The sequence below is a fragment of the Rutidosis leptorrhynchoides genome, chromosome 3, assembly GCF_046630445.1.
Source record: "Rutidosis leptorrhynchoides isolate AG116_Rl617_1_P2 chromosome 3, CSIRO_AGI_Rlap_v1, whole genome shotgun sequence".
Taxonomy (NCBI): Eukaryota; Viridiplantae; Streptophyta; class Magnoliopsida; order Asterales; family Asteraceae; genus Rutidosis; species Rutidosis leptorrhynchoides.
In genome coordinates, this window is record NC_092335.1 from 645,304,126 (window position 1) to 645,318,739 (window position 14,614).

Below are 14,614 nucleotides of genomic sequence, written 5' to 3' on the forward strand. Positions count from 1 at the left end.
GTAATTGCTAAACTTCCACATCCCACCAATGTTAGAGGAGTTAGGAGTTTTCTAGGGCATGCCGGTTTTTACCGACGTTTCATAAAAGATTTTTCTAAAATTGCCACTCCTATGAATAAACTCCTAGAAAAAGATGCTTCATTCATCTTTTCAGATGAGTGTATCAAATCTTTTAATATTCTTAAAGAAAAACTCACTAATGCGCCGATCATGATATCACCAAATTGGAATCTACCATTTGAACTAATGTGCGATGCAAGTGATTTTGCAATGGGAGCCGTTTTAGGACAAAGGATTGAAAAACGATTTCAACCTATATATTATGCTAGTAAGACGTTACAAGGAGCACAAACAAACTATACAACTACTGAAAAAGAACTCCTTGCTATTGTCTTTGCTTTTGACAAATTTCGATCATATCTCGTTCTAGCAAAAACGGTGGTCTATACCGACCATTCTGCTCTTAGATACCTATTTTCAAAACAAGATGCTAAACCAAGATTAATCCGTTGGATCTTACTCTTACAAGAGTTTGATATTGAAATCCGAGATAAAAGAGGAGCAGAAAATCTCGCCGCTGATCATCTTTCTCGTCTTGAAAATCCCGAATTAGAAGTTCTAAATGAATCAGCCATACAAGACAACTTTCCTGATGAATATCTATTGAAGATAGATTATAAAGAAATCCTATGGTTTGCAGACTATGCAAACTACTTAGTTTGTGGATTCCTTGAGAAAGGATTATCGTACCAAAAACGAAAGAAATTCTTCAGTGATATAAAACACTATTTCTGGGAAGATCCACATTTGTTTAAAAGTTGTCCCGATGGAATAATACGCCGATGTGTATTTGGAGATGAAGCTAGTAAAATATTAAACCATTGTCACACAGGACCAACAGGAGGGCATTATGGGCCTCAACTAACAGCAAGAAAAGTTTATGATGCTGGATTCTATTGGCCTACAATTTACAAAGACGCACACCTACTTTGCAAATCCTGTGATGCTTGTCAAAGGGCCGGAAAAATAAGTCAACGTGATGAAATGCCACAAAATGTCATCCAAGTATGTGAAGTATTTGACATTTGGGGTATTGACTTTATGGGTCCATTTCCAAAATCTCATAATAATCTATATATACTCGTAGCCATTGATTATGTATCTAAATGGGCGGAAGCACAAGCTCTCCCAACTAATGATGCACGAGTTGTAGTCAACTTTTAAAACGTCTTTTTGCAAGGTTTGGAACACCGAAAGCTTTGATAAGTGATCGGGGTACTCATTTCTGTAATAATCAACTTGAGAAAGTTCTTAAAAGATATGGAGTAACTCATAAAATCTCCACCGCATATCATCCACAAACAAGTGGACAAGTTGAAAATACCAACCGAGCTTTAAAACGTATTCTAGATAAAACCGTAGGATCAAATCCGAAGGAATGGTCCATTAAATTGGAGGATGCACTCTGGGCTTTTAGAACAGCCTACAAAACTCCAATTGGAACCACACCTTTTAGACTTGTTTATGAAAAAGCATGTCATCTTCCAGTAGAAATTGAACACAAAGCATTTTGGGCTTTGAAGACATGTAATCTTGATTTACATGAAGCCGGACGTCTACGATTAAGTCAACTAAACGAATTAGAAGAATTAAGGCATGAAGCATACGAAAATTCGTTAATCTATAAAGAAAGAACGAAGAAATGGCATGATAAAAGAATCAGAAGTTCAAAAGAATTTAAAGAAGGAGACATAGTTCTTCTTTTCAATTCATGATTCAAGCTATTTCCTGGAAAATTGAAATCAAGATGGTCTGGACCATTCATAGTCAAAAGAGTTTTTCCATACGGAACGATAGAATTAATAAATTTAAATGGGATTGAATTTAAAGTTAATGGTCACAGAGTTAAACATTACATACATGGTCCGATGGAAGTCGACAACGAAGTTAATCACAATTTCGACACCACAGCCAACTAAGTGTGGGGAGAATCAAAGGGGTTTATGTATTTCTGTTAGAGTTAGATTGTCTGTTTTCGTGTAGTTCTCGAAAATGGAACCCGAATGGTCTTTCCCTAGCAGACCCTAAAGAACTAGTCTTCTCCCCCCATTCTGAATTTTTATTTTTTTTAGGTTTTTACGAAATGAAGACTGCCTGTGAACTAAACCATGGTCTAATGCTACACGCTTTGATCACTAAACGTAATAATGACATACTACCGAGTGAAATAGTATCAGTAATCAGAGAAAGAATGGACGGAGTTAGAAAAGAATCCAGATGCGAAGATAATAAGTTACAATTTGGTAAAGGAAAATCAAAATCCGCAGCGAAAAGAAGAGCACGACACCTAGAAAGATGTCACAAATGCGGAAAATGGTCACATGGAGGTAAATGTTCAAATAATCAAACCTATTCAAACACCGAATTTGTTACTTTATGCAGAGACGGACCGTTCATATGTTTAGAAGAAAAGACAGTGAATGCTCGAGGTTACGCCTATGTAGCTATGGAAAACCAATTAAACCGACTATCTTATGAATGGGATAGATCATATAACTAAGAAATCTATTTCACAGGTATGTCTGTACAGTTTTTATTTTTATTTTTATTTTTAACCTTTTGATAATAAACGCTAATTTGTTCGCTAAAAAGTATTAAATTGGTATTGAATAAAATTAGGTTTGGCGACCGAAATTATTGATATCATTCAAAAATTTATTACATCACTGCGAAATTTAACGTTTATTCTTAAGGTATAAATATCTTTAATCAATCAACTCAAAATATTTCAAAAATTCGTCATGAGTTAAATTAGGTTTTGGAACTGAAATTACTTTACCGAAAAGAGGGGCGCATATTTTTGATAATATTTGATTGATTAAAGTGGGATAAAAAGACAAAAAGATTTTTAATTTTATTTTTACCATATTTTTAAAATTAATATTTAAATCTTAAATTAATATTGTAAACTTTGTAAAAACAATATTTTTAAAATTGTAAATATTTGAAAAATTAATATAAGTTTGGTGTGAATTTATAATATGAATTTTTAAATTAAGTATGGTGTGAAGAATTGTTATGTAGTATAGAGTTGAATGATCGGGTAACTAGTTTAACCGATCGATCTTTTATTAGATTTTTGTTAGGCGGTTCGATGCGCCACATGTCTTTAGTGGACATGGCTCAGGCTTTACGTATATATACGCCTGAGGAGTTAGCATCTGCCGATTGTAGAGGGTTGATACTAAACGGTAGAAAGATAGATGAAAATTTTGATACACACGGTGTGTGGAGTCAAATGACAAGCCATCACCGTTTCAAAGGGGGAAATTACTCTTATTTGGATATAGATAGAGCCGAATTAAGAGTAATTCATAGATTTTTAGCTAATTCGATTACACAAAGGGGTAAGAACAAGGAAAAAGTAAATGAACATGATTTGTTTTACCATATGTGTATTCGAGACCCACAAAGCGCTGTAAGTATACCATATTGTGTGGGTTATTATTTATCAGCTATGGTTCGGGGGATGAGACTGCATAGCATAATAGGAGGTGGTATTTTTATTACTTTGATTGGTGAATATCTCGGTGTGGATATAAGTCGGGGGGATTATTAGTGGAAGAACCAGAACCCCGCGATACTATAGGTTTAAATGTATACCATGGTGCGAAAGTTTTGAAGAGGTGAAATAACGCCACAGTACCATACCATGGTAGACATCCACAGGTTGAGAGAAACCAACAGCAAGGTAATGTAGGAGGGGGGAATGAGATGCAAGAAATGCAAAGGTTTATAGCTTCTCAGGAGTACGAAAATGCTAGACAGAGAGCATTTGAAGATTGGCAAGTTCATCAGAACCAAATCCTAGCTCATTGCCAACATATAGGTAGAAACTATATTCCTACACCGAAACCCATCTTCCCTCCCTGGTCTATAGAGATGCAGCCACCGTATCCTACGTATAACCCTGCCGAAGCATTCTATAGCACCTATGGTTATGCCTGGAACCCCTATTGGTATCAATATCATCCCTAGTTTACTTATTATATTTTTTTTATTTTGTAATTTGTAATGATTGATACGTTTAATACTTTTGTTAATATTGTAATAGTTTTTATAATTGTCTAACTTTTATTCTTAGATTTTAATAATTTTTGAATGTGGGGTAATATACCAAACTTCAAAAATATGTATATATGTTTGCAGTTTATCTCATGTACACAACAGGGTAAAACAACGCATTTTCAAAGACTGGCATTAAGTTCAGCAAAAGCAACTAATTTTGACGACAAGATGCAAAATATATGTGAAATAACAACAAGACAGAATGAACAAATGATGTGCACCATTTATCATTCAGCAAACAAACGCCAATATATTTGGAAACTTTGGTAAAAATTTAATCATTTTCACACAAATCAACCTCAATAATTTAAATTATTACTGATTTCTTGCAAATGAGGGCATTGCAAGATCTTAAGTGTGGGAAGGGGTTAAATTCTTTTGGATTTTAAAATTTTTATCTTAAACACTTGGTTACCATTAAAAATACTAGTAAAGCAGTAGTTGTATTAGAATCTAGTGCTCTCTGATAATAAAGAACAGCCCTAGTCTTATATACTGACTACCAAATTCTAGTAAAAATTTTCAAAATTTTCAATTAAATGAACTCAAAATCATGTTTATACATATTTATGAACGATAAAACTAGGTTTTAACACCGAAATTATTGTTACCTCGGAAAGGACATAAATTGAGAAACAAACCAAAATGTTAAAATTCATTTAAAATGGAATAGAGGACGATAAAAAGGAAAATAAAAGCCAAGTGTGGGAAAATTCTCCAAGTTATTCAAAACATATATCACATATTTCTGTAACAAATAACTGAAAATACTTTTGCTTTGGACTAAACTAAACTGTTTTACCCGATGAAAGAAAAGAAAAGATGGATCTACACGATGAATCAATTCCATCATTAAAAGGAAGTAAAGTCTTCCGAAAAAGACACGCGCTTCTTGATTTAGGTCATGAAGTTGTCGTCCAGACCAGCTGTAGGTTGACGAAAAATCGAGAAAAGTCATCACTAAAATCAGCAGGAAATCCACGGACCTCAGCATCAAACAGGGTCGCCAGGTGGTCAGATTTATCCTAACCATGAGAAGGATTTATCTCGTACAATGGGGGGCACCGTGCAAATTAGCTTGATAAGACTAATGAATCAGATCCCCAGAAAGGATAATCTCCTTAAAGATTAAAAATCAGCTTTTAAGCCTGATATTACTCAATCCTTGAGATTGACCTTAAAGATTGAGAATTACAAACTCATGGAATTCAATGATATCTAAACTCGAGCTTGAACGGGAAAATATTTTGATCAAAATTAAAACCGATTTGTTTTCTGAAAACCCTATTTTCAATGCGTTCATTACCATTGAACGTAAAATCCTAGGAATTCACCTGGAATTCATTAGGTCACCTGAACTAAATCGGGTGTCAACCGTAAGAACGGTGGTTGCATAGTGGTCAAAGACAGGACCTTGTGCCATACCGAAAAATTATAAGGGTGAGCTTTACTATTGCTCCTACCAAGGATAGTAATTGCGTCCGACACGTTATAGACCATAATTAAAAGCATGTCAGGGGACATTGCCTTAACAGTTGCTTGTTCAACGCTTTCCTTTACAACCGGACGGTAGTTTACCGAAAGGTAATATACAGGACAAGTAAACTGGACGTGTTGCTTTCCAAATACAAGGTTAGCAAGTGGGTGACACAAAACCATAAGTTTTGAGCTAAAATTTTCAAATCTGAAACCCACCAAACCCACAAAAATATTTTGCAAACACCGATAAAGGGTTATTCCGGAAAACTTATCTAGGGTAAAAACTAGATTTAATTTTCAAAAGATCAAATGTTTTCATAAAGATCCAATTTCCATAATGGATCTAAATTTTTATAGTCATGTGGGACTGTAAACCATATCGTTACTACCATTGTTTATACCGCCGTATAGAAATCACTGATGTACAAAGTGTGAAGAATAAAGAAGTGATTCTAGTATTTCAAGACGATATTGCTTGAGGACAAGCAACGCTCAAGTGTGGGAATATTTGATAATGCTAAAAACGAACACATATTTCATAGCATTATTCCTCAAGAAAGACAAGCTTTTAGTTGCAATTGTTCTATTTACAAGTGATATTCGTTTAAATAATAAAAGGTGAAGACAAAAGACAGATTCGACGAATTGAAGACGCAAACGACCAAAAAGCTCAAAAGTACAAAAGACAATCAAAGAGGTTCCAATTATTGATAAGAAACGTCTCGAAATTACAAGAGTACAAGATTCAAAACGCAAAGTACAAAATATAAAATTGTACGCAAGGACGTTCGAAAATCCGGAACCGGGACCAGAGTCAACTCTCAACGCTCGACGCAACGGACTAAAAATTACAAGTTAACTATGTATATAAATATAATATAATATATAATTAATTATATTAATTATATATATATTATATTTATAAATAAAAACCGTCGGCAGAGAAAGACTCCAAAGTTGTGAGCTGTAATTTCAATCTCCGCGACTCGCGGAGTTTGAAGGCAAAAATGCCGTGAGTCGCGGAGCCCCAATTTCAGAAACTCCCTATAAAGCTCGCGCATTCTGATCGTAATCATCATCTTTTTTTTTCTCCTCATTCATACGTAAAATATATATATATATATATATATATTTATAATTTATATTTTAATTTTAATTTTAATCCTAATAATAAGGGTATGTTAGCGAATGTTGTAAGGGTGTAAGTCGAAATTCTGTCCGTGTAACGCTACGATATTTTTAATCATTGTAAGTTATGTTCAACCTTTTTACATTAATGTCTCGTAGCTAAGTTATTATTATGCTTATTTAAAACGAAGTAATCATGATGTTGGGCTAATTATTAAAATTGGGTAATTGGGCTTTGTACCATAATTGGGGTTTGGACAAAAGAACGACACTTGTGGAAATCAGACTATGAGCTATTAATGGGCTTTATATTTGTTTAACTAAATGATAGTTTGTTAATGTTAATATAAAGATTTACAATTGGGCGTCCCTATAAATTACCATATACACTCAATCGGACACGATGGGCGGGGTATTTATATGTACGAATAATCGTTCATTTAACCGGACACGGGAATGGATTAATAGCCACTAGAATAATTAAAACAGGGGTGAAATTATGTACAAGGACACTTGGTATAATTGATAACAAAATATTAAAACCTTGGGTTACACTCAGTCGACATCCTGGTGTAATTATTAAACAAAGTATTAAAATCTTGTTACAGTTTAAGTCCCCAATTAGTTGGAATATTTAACTTCGGGTATAAGAATAATTTGACGAGGACACTTGCACTTTATATTTATGACTGATGGACTGTTATGGACAAAACCAGACGGACATATTAAATAATCCAGGACAAAGGACAATTGACCCATGGGCATAAAACTAAAATCAACACGTCAAACATCATGATTACGGAAGTTTAAATAAGCATAATTCTTTTATTTCATATTTAATTTCCTTTATTTTATATTTAATTGCACTTTTAATTATCGTATTTTTATTGTTATTGTATTTAATTGCACTTTTAATTATCGTACTTTTTAATTATCGCAAGTTTATTTTATCACATTTTTATTATTCGCAATTTCATTATCGTTATTTACTTGCCGCTTTAATTTAAGTCTTGTATTTATTTTTAATATTTTACATTTGGTTTTAACTGCGACTAAAGTTTTAAAATCGACAAACCGGTCATTAAACGGTAAAAATCCCCCTTTATAATAATAATATTACTTATATATATATATATATATATATATATATATATATATATATATATATATATATATATATATATATATTTGTATTTTTATAAAAGTAAACTAATATAGTGTTAAGCTTTGTTTAAAAAGATTCCCTGTGGAACGAACCGGACTTACTAAAAACTACACTACTGTACGATTAGGTACACTGCCTATAAGTGTTGTAGCAAGGTTTAAGTATATCCGTTCTCTAAATAAATAAATATCTTGTGTAAAAATTGTATCGTATTTAATAGTATTTTCTGCTAAAATTTAATAGTATTTTATACCACTCCGATACCACATCAGTTGCTTATAATTTTTAAAGCATAAAACCTAAGGAAAGAAAATAAACATCAGGTTTGTGTCATGTCTCTTACTCTCTTTGTGCAGACATATAAGCAACCACATTGTTGATTCCTAGCATAAAATAATCTCTTACTCTCTTTAACAGTATCACTCACTATAGCACTTCTTGTAATAAGCAACATAACATCGGGATACCTTAAATTCCTAGCTTAATCTCAAGAAACAAATTAACTTGAAAACATGGATATAAAATCTTACTATATACAGTCATGGCTGTATCAAACAGGTGTGCATACAGATTGTTATATACCTTGACTGTTTGATGCAGTTCTTTGAGGCATTTTATCAAACAGTAGGTGTGCATCAAACAAATGAACGATAGTTCACCTCATCATCTATGTAAATATAAAACACAAATATATGAAATTTAAATTGATACCTTTCTGACCAAATATTCTTATCAGCGTACAAATCTCAAATGTATTCAGATTTCTCCATCTCCATTGATCACTAATTGGTTCTTCCGATGAATTTGGTTCTTCTGCTCAATTTGATTCTTCTGCTCAATTTTTAGGGTTTTAATATAGACAAAATCGCACACCATCTTCAGATGCAAATGAATGTGGTATAAGATTGTTTCAAAGATGAAAGAAAGGCTTGGGTACATAATTTTTGAATTCTTGGTTGGAGAGAAAATAATTAGTGAACCCTAATTTGAAAAGAGGAGGCGTGCGATGTGTTTGAATTCCAAAGCAGTTCCTTTCATTTACTCAATATTATTGATAATACTGATGAGAGAAAAATAGCTGAAGATTTGGAAAGGGAATCATGCTATCCAATACGAATACTTTGTCTGTCAAATATATGAAATTTAAATTTAGCTCAAATTAAAATTAGATATTTTATAAAAGAAATCATATTTAATGTTTTTTAATTTTTATTAAATGTAATTATTTTTTATTAATGACATCATCAAGGATGTCTAGATTTTTTTTCTTTTTATTTTTGATTTTTTTTATGAAGATAAATTGCATTTTTATGACATCATCTAAATAGCAATTTAATAGATTGTATAGAAGATTAGAATGTTATTTTGCATATTGTCTCATTGGGTCGGTTTCTTAATTTATTGTTCGTACAGAAGTATGTTGACAATTTCCTTAGGTCAATCAATGAAATATAAAAAGTGCTTCTTCAGCCGGCAGTACGTAGATTGACAATTTAGACTTGAAATGCCATTAACTTTTACGTTAATTGTTGAAAAATTCTGCGTCTGATCGATGATTCGAAGCATTTTGATGGACCACTTTCGCAAATTGATGACAAATTAATGAAGTTTGATGATCATAGTAGCATGAACATTCAGATACTCATTTTCTTCAATTCTGACCTAATGCATTGATTTCCAAATGTAATTGATTAATTAACTGCTTGTTTGATGATATTGATATCTTTGTTTATGAAATGGACCTTCAATTTCTTGAATCAAACTTCACTTTAATTATGTTAATGGTTTTGACTTAATTTTGGATTCGTTTACTTCAAACTGTTAATCTTTCTCGCTCTAATATGAATATTTGTATATGTTCATAATCAATCAACTGATCTGGGAACATTTATAAGATGTATGAACCAGTTAATAGCGTTTGTATCTCTAGTACATAAAATTATTAAAATAATTAATAACTTGCTAGAATAGAAGTTTAGTAAACAAAATATGAACAAAGAATGTACAAACTTGAAGTGTATTGTAAATGGTTTTCCTTATTTTCAAATGTTACATACTACCTCTTTAAATACAAGAGAAATATTAAATGCATAATAAATGCAAACCAACTATACCTAAGAAACATTAAATGCTAGATATAAAAGAGATATCCTATAATCTCTATATTAAATGCAAGATATCTTAGAGATATGCAAAATCTCTATATGATATATCTTGTGACAATAGAATCCATTTAATTGGATTGCACTAATATTTTAACACTCCCCCTTAGTGCAAACTCTCGATCAATAATCCCCAACGTTTCTCGAAATTCCATGAACTTGGTTTTCATTAGAGCTTTAGTAAAGATGTCGGCCACTTGAGCATTTGTCCTTACGTTTGCTAGCTCGATTTCCCCGCTAAGAACCTTTTCACGAATAAAATGATATCTCATTTCTATATGCTTAGTACGGGCATGAAACACGGGATTCGAAGCAAGCTTGATTGCACTTTCATTGTCACATTTCAATTTGACAACATAATCTACTTTTTCAAGTATGTCACCAATCAATCTTCGTAACTAAATACATTCTTGAGCCGCCATTGTTGCAGCTATGTATTCTGCTTCTGTGCTAGACAAAGCAACAACATCTTGCTTCTTGCTACACCATGAAATAACCGCGGAACCCATGTTAAAACAGTAACCCGAAGTTGAATGGCGATCATTTGCGTCTCCCATCCAATCTGCATCCACGAAACCATTTAACAAAACATCATCACACTTCTTGTACCACAAACCGTGACCCATTGATCCTTTCACATAACGAAGGATCCTTTTTGCTGCATCAAGATGAACATTAGTTGGACATTGCATAAATTGAGAAACAATGCCAACCGAGTAAGAAATTTCCGGCCTTGTGATGGTTAGATAGATCAAACTCCCAACCATTTGTCGGAACAACTTCACAACCTTGAGCTCTTTTCCTTGATCTTTCTTCATTTTGAGGTTTGGTTCCATTGGAGTAGTCATAGGCTTTGACTCCCCCATGTTGAAACGTTCCAAGAGACTTCTTGCATAACCCCTTTGAGAGATAAAGTACCCGTTTTCTAATTTATCGACTTTCAAGCCAAGAAAACATCCAATCTCCCCCAGATTCTTCATTTCAAAATGAACCGAAAGATCATCACTTAAACGAGAGATTTCTGACTCGTTTCCTCCGGTGATAATCATGTCATCAACATATAATAATACCAAAACATGAAAACCTGGTTCTTTCTTTACAAACAAACTAGAATCTGCATCAGAAATCTTAAAACCACAAAAGACAAGGTATTGTGCAACCTTACCGTACCAAGCTCTCGGAGCTTGTTTCAAGCCATAAAGAGCTTTCTTCAACCGGCACACATATTCTGGAAATTGATTTGAAATGAACCCAATAGGTTGTTCCATGAACACCTCACGATCAAGCTCTCCATATAGAAAAGCATTCTTCACATCAAGTTGCCACAATTTCCACCCTTTGTAAGCCGCTAATGAGATTATTGTTCTCACCATTATCATTTTAGCCACGGGGCTAAAAGTTTCCTCATAATCAAGCCCATAACTTTGACAAAAGCCACAAGCCACCAACCGAGCCTTGAACCTATTAATGGTTCCATCCGAGTTCTTTTTCAAATGGTAGACCCATTTGCAAGTAACTGGTTTACATGCTTCCGATTTCTTGACAAGCTCCCAAGTTTCATTCTTTTCCAATGCATCAATCTCCTCTTGCATTGCTTTTCTCCAATCCGGAGAATCTTTAGCTTTTTCATAACATGTTGGTTCTTCAGTTAAGCCACCTGAAAAGAAACAAGTTGTGACTGTGTTCACCTCATAGTCACTTAGATGTTTTGGTTGTCTTTTTTCTCTTGTTGACCTTCTAACTTGAGTTGGTACTTCTTCAATAGGCGTCTCTTCTTGATTTTGAGAAACACCATCATTCTCACTTTCTTCTTGAGTGTCGAAACTAGGAAACATAAATTTATAATCTCTATTTTCTTCACCATTTTTGCTTGATTCAGAAAATTGAGAAGACACTTCATCAAATACCACATCTCTTAAAGTGGTAAACTTCTTTGTTTCTTGATCCATACACCTTCAACCTTTCCTGTGAGAATCATAACCAACAAAAATACACTTTCGAGCTTTTGGGTCAAGTTTGGTTCGGTTAGATTTTGGAACATGAACATAACAAATAGAACCAAACACCCTAAAATAGCTTACATTAGGCTTTTCACCATAAGCTAGCTCAAAAGATGATTTTTGTGTACCTGGCCAAGATGGTAACAGATTAGACACATGACAAGCACATTGAAGTGCTTCCGCCCATAGCTCCCTAGGCAACCCTTTGTCATGTAACCAAGATAAGCATATTGAAACAAGGTAAGCAATTTTTCTTTCTGAAACCCCATTTTGTTGTGGAGTATCCGGACAAGTCATTTGGCGAGAAATACCATTTGTTTTACAATAAGTAAAGAAATCATTTGACATGAATTCTCCACCATTATCACTCCTAAGAGCTTTTACCTTTCTCCCAAATTCTGATTCTACCGCTTCTTTGAATTCTATGAACTTTGATAAGGCTTCACTTTTCTCCTTTAGGAATTTTACCCAAGTAAACCAAGAATAGTCATCAATTAACACCATGACATAGCAATGACCGCTATAACTTGGTGTTTTTGTTGGCCCCATCAAGTTCGTATGAATCAAGTCAAGCAAACCTTGTTTTCGATTTGTTGACTTCTTATATGGAAGTCGGTGTGACTTTCCATATTGACATCCTTGGCATATTACTTCCTCACGAACATTCTTTAATTGAGGAATTCCATCAACTAGTTTATGTGAGAATATCTTTTGCAACATTTGATATCCCACATGTCCTAGTCTAGCATGCCAAATAGCTCCGTTGTCGGTTTGACTTGTTTTCTTCACATAAGCCTCACCTGCGGACAACACAAACAAAGAACCTTTCTTTTCTCCCGTGAAAAGAACATCACCCACAATCTCCTTGACATTCTCAAGGACTTTCACATCCGTTGGACCAAAAAGAACATATTTTCCAGATTCGGTAATTTGAGGTATCGAAACTAGATTCTTGGTCAATTTAGGAACAAGATAAACATCTTCCAAAGTAAAAGTATTATTATTAACATCAATAATAGCATTTCCTTCCTTTTTAACCGGATGAGTTGAGTTGTCGGCCGTGATTACAACTCGATTTTGATTGTGATCTCTAACGTCATGAAGAAGAGTTCCATCACCGGTCACATGATGAGAGCAACCCGAATCAATAATCCATTGATTCTTCTTAACAACCGTATCAACGGTAAAACATTGCTCCCATTTGACTTCATCATCATCGTTACTTGAACAAGCCACGTTTGCTTTTGTGACTTTAGAACGACAATATTTCTTAATGTGACCAACCTTCTCGCACTTGTAACATGTGGGAGGTTTCTTTTCATAGTTACTTTTGTAACTAGTTTGCTCTTATTCTTTTTCTTTGCTAGAAGAACCTTTCTTGAAGTTCTTCCCTTTTGAAAACAATACCGCATCATTTTCAAATCCTTTAGCCATTTGCTTGGCCAAAGCTTCTTGATTAGAGAGCAAATTCTCTAATTCTTCAACCGAAGGTTGAGTAGACCACCCCTGTATAGAGGTTATGAATGGAACATACTCTTTCTTCAAACCACGAATTAAATATCTTCACAACCGAGATTCACTAATTTTCTCGTTTGTATCAATCTCTGAAATTTCAGAACAAAGAGTTTTCACCCGTAAGAAATATTCAGAAACTGACATACATTCTTGTCTTGAGATTGCTAACTCATTTTCCAGGAATTGCAACCATGAGGTATTCTTCTTGGTAAAGAGTTTCTCAAGAGTATCCCAAACCTCCTTTGGCGAGTTAAGATCACGAACGTGTTCTATGAACTCTTTGCTAATTGATGTCCTCAACGCAAAGAGAGCCTTCCCACACTTAATCTTCCATTTTCTTCGTGACTCGCCTTGCTCAAGAGTTTCTACGGGAATTATGGCATCGCTTCCGGCCACAAGTTCCCATAGGTCTTGACCTTGGAGATAAGCTTCCATACACATCTTCCAATACTTGTAGTTGTTGCCTACAAGTCTTTCTATACCATTGAACATACCTCCATTGTTTACATTTGAGACTTCCATTTATGATTAGCAAGAAACTAGTTTACACTTTGAGTAATTGCACACAAAGTTTAACTTAGGACTAAACTTATAATCAAGTTTATAACCAAGCTCTGATACCATAAAATAATTAATAACTTACTAGAATAGAAGTTTAGTAAACAAAATATGAACAAAGAATGTACAAACTTGAAGTGTATTGTAAATGGTTTTTCTTATTTTCAAATGTTACATACTACCTCTTTAAATACAAGAGAAATATTAAATGCATAATAAATACAAATCAACTATACCTAAGAAACATTAAATGCTAGATATAAAAGAGATATCCTATAATCTCTATATTAAATGCAAGATATCTTAGAGATATGCAAAATCTCTATATGATATATCTTGTGACAATAGAATCCATTTAATTAGATTGCACTAATATTTTAACAAGTATGTAATATAGTCATTTGTTATAGCATATAGGCTCATTTCGGGATACTGATCTTGGTATCCATATGTACAGACATTTTCATTTGTTTAATATA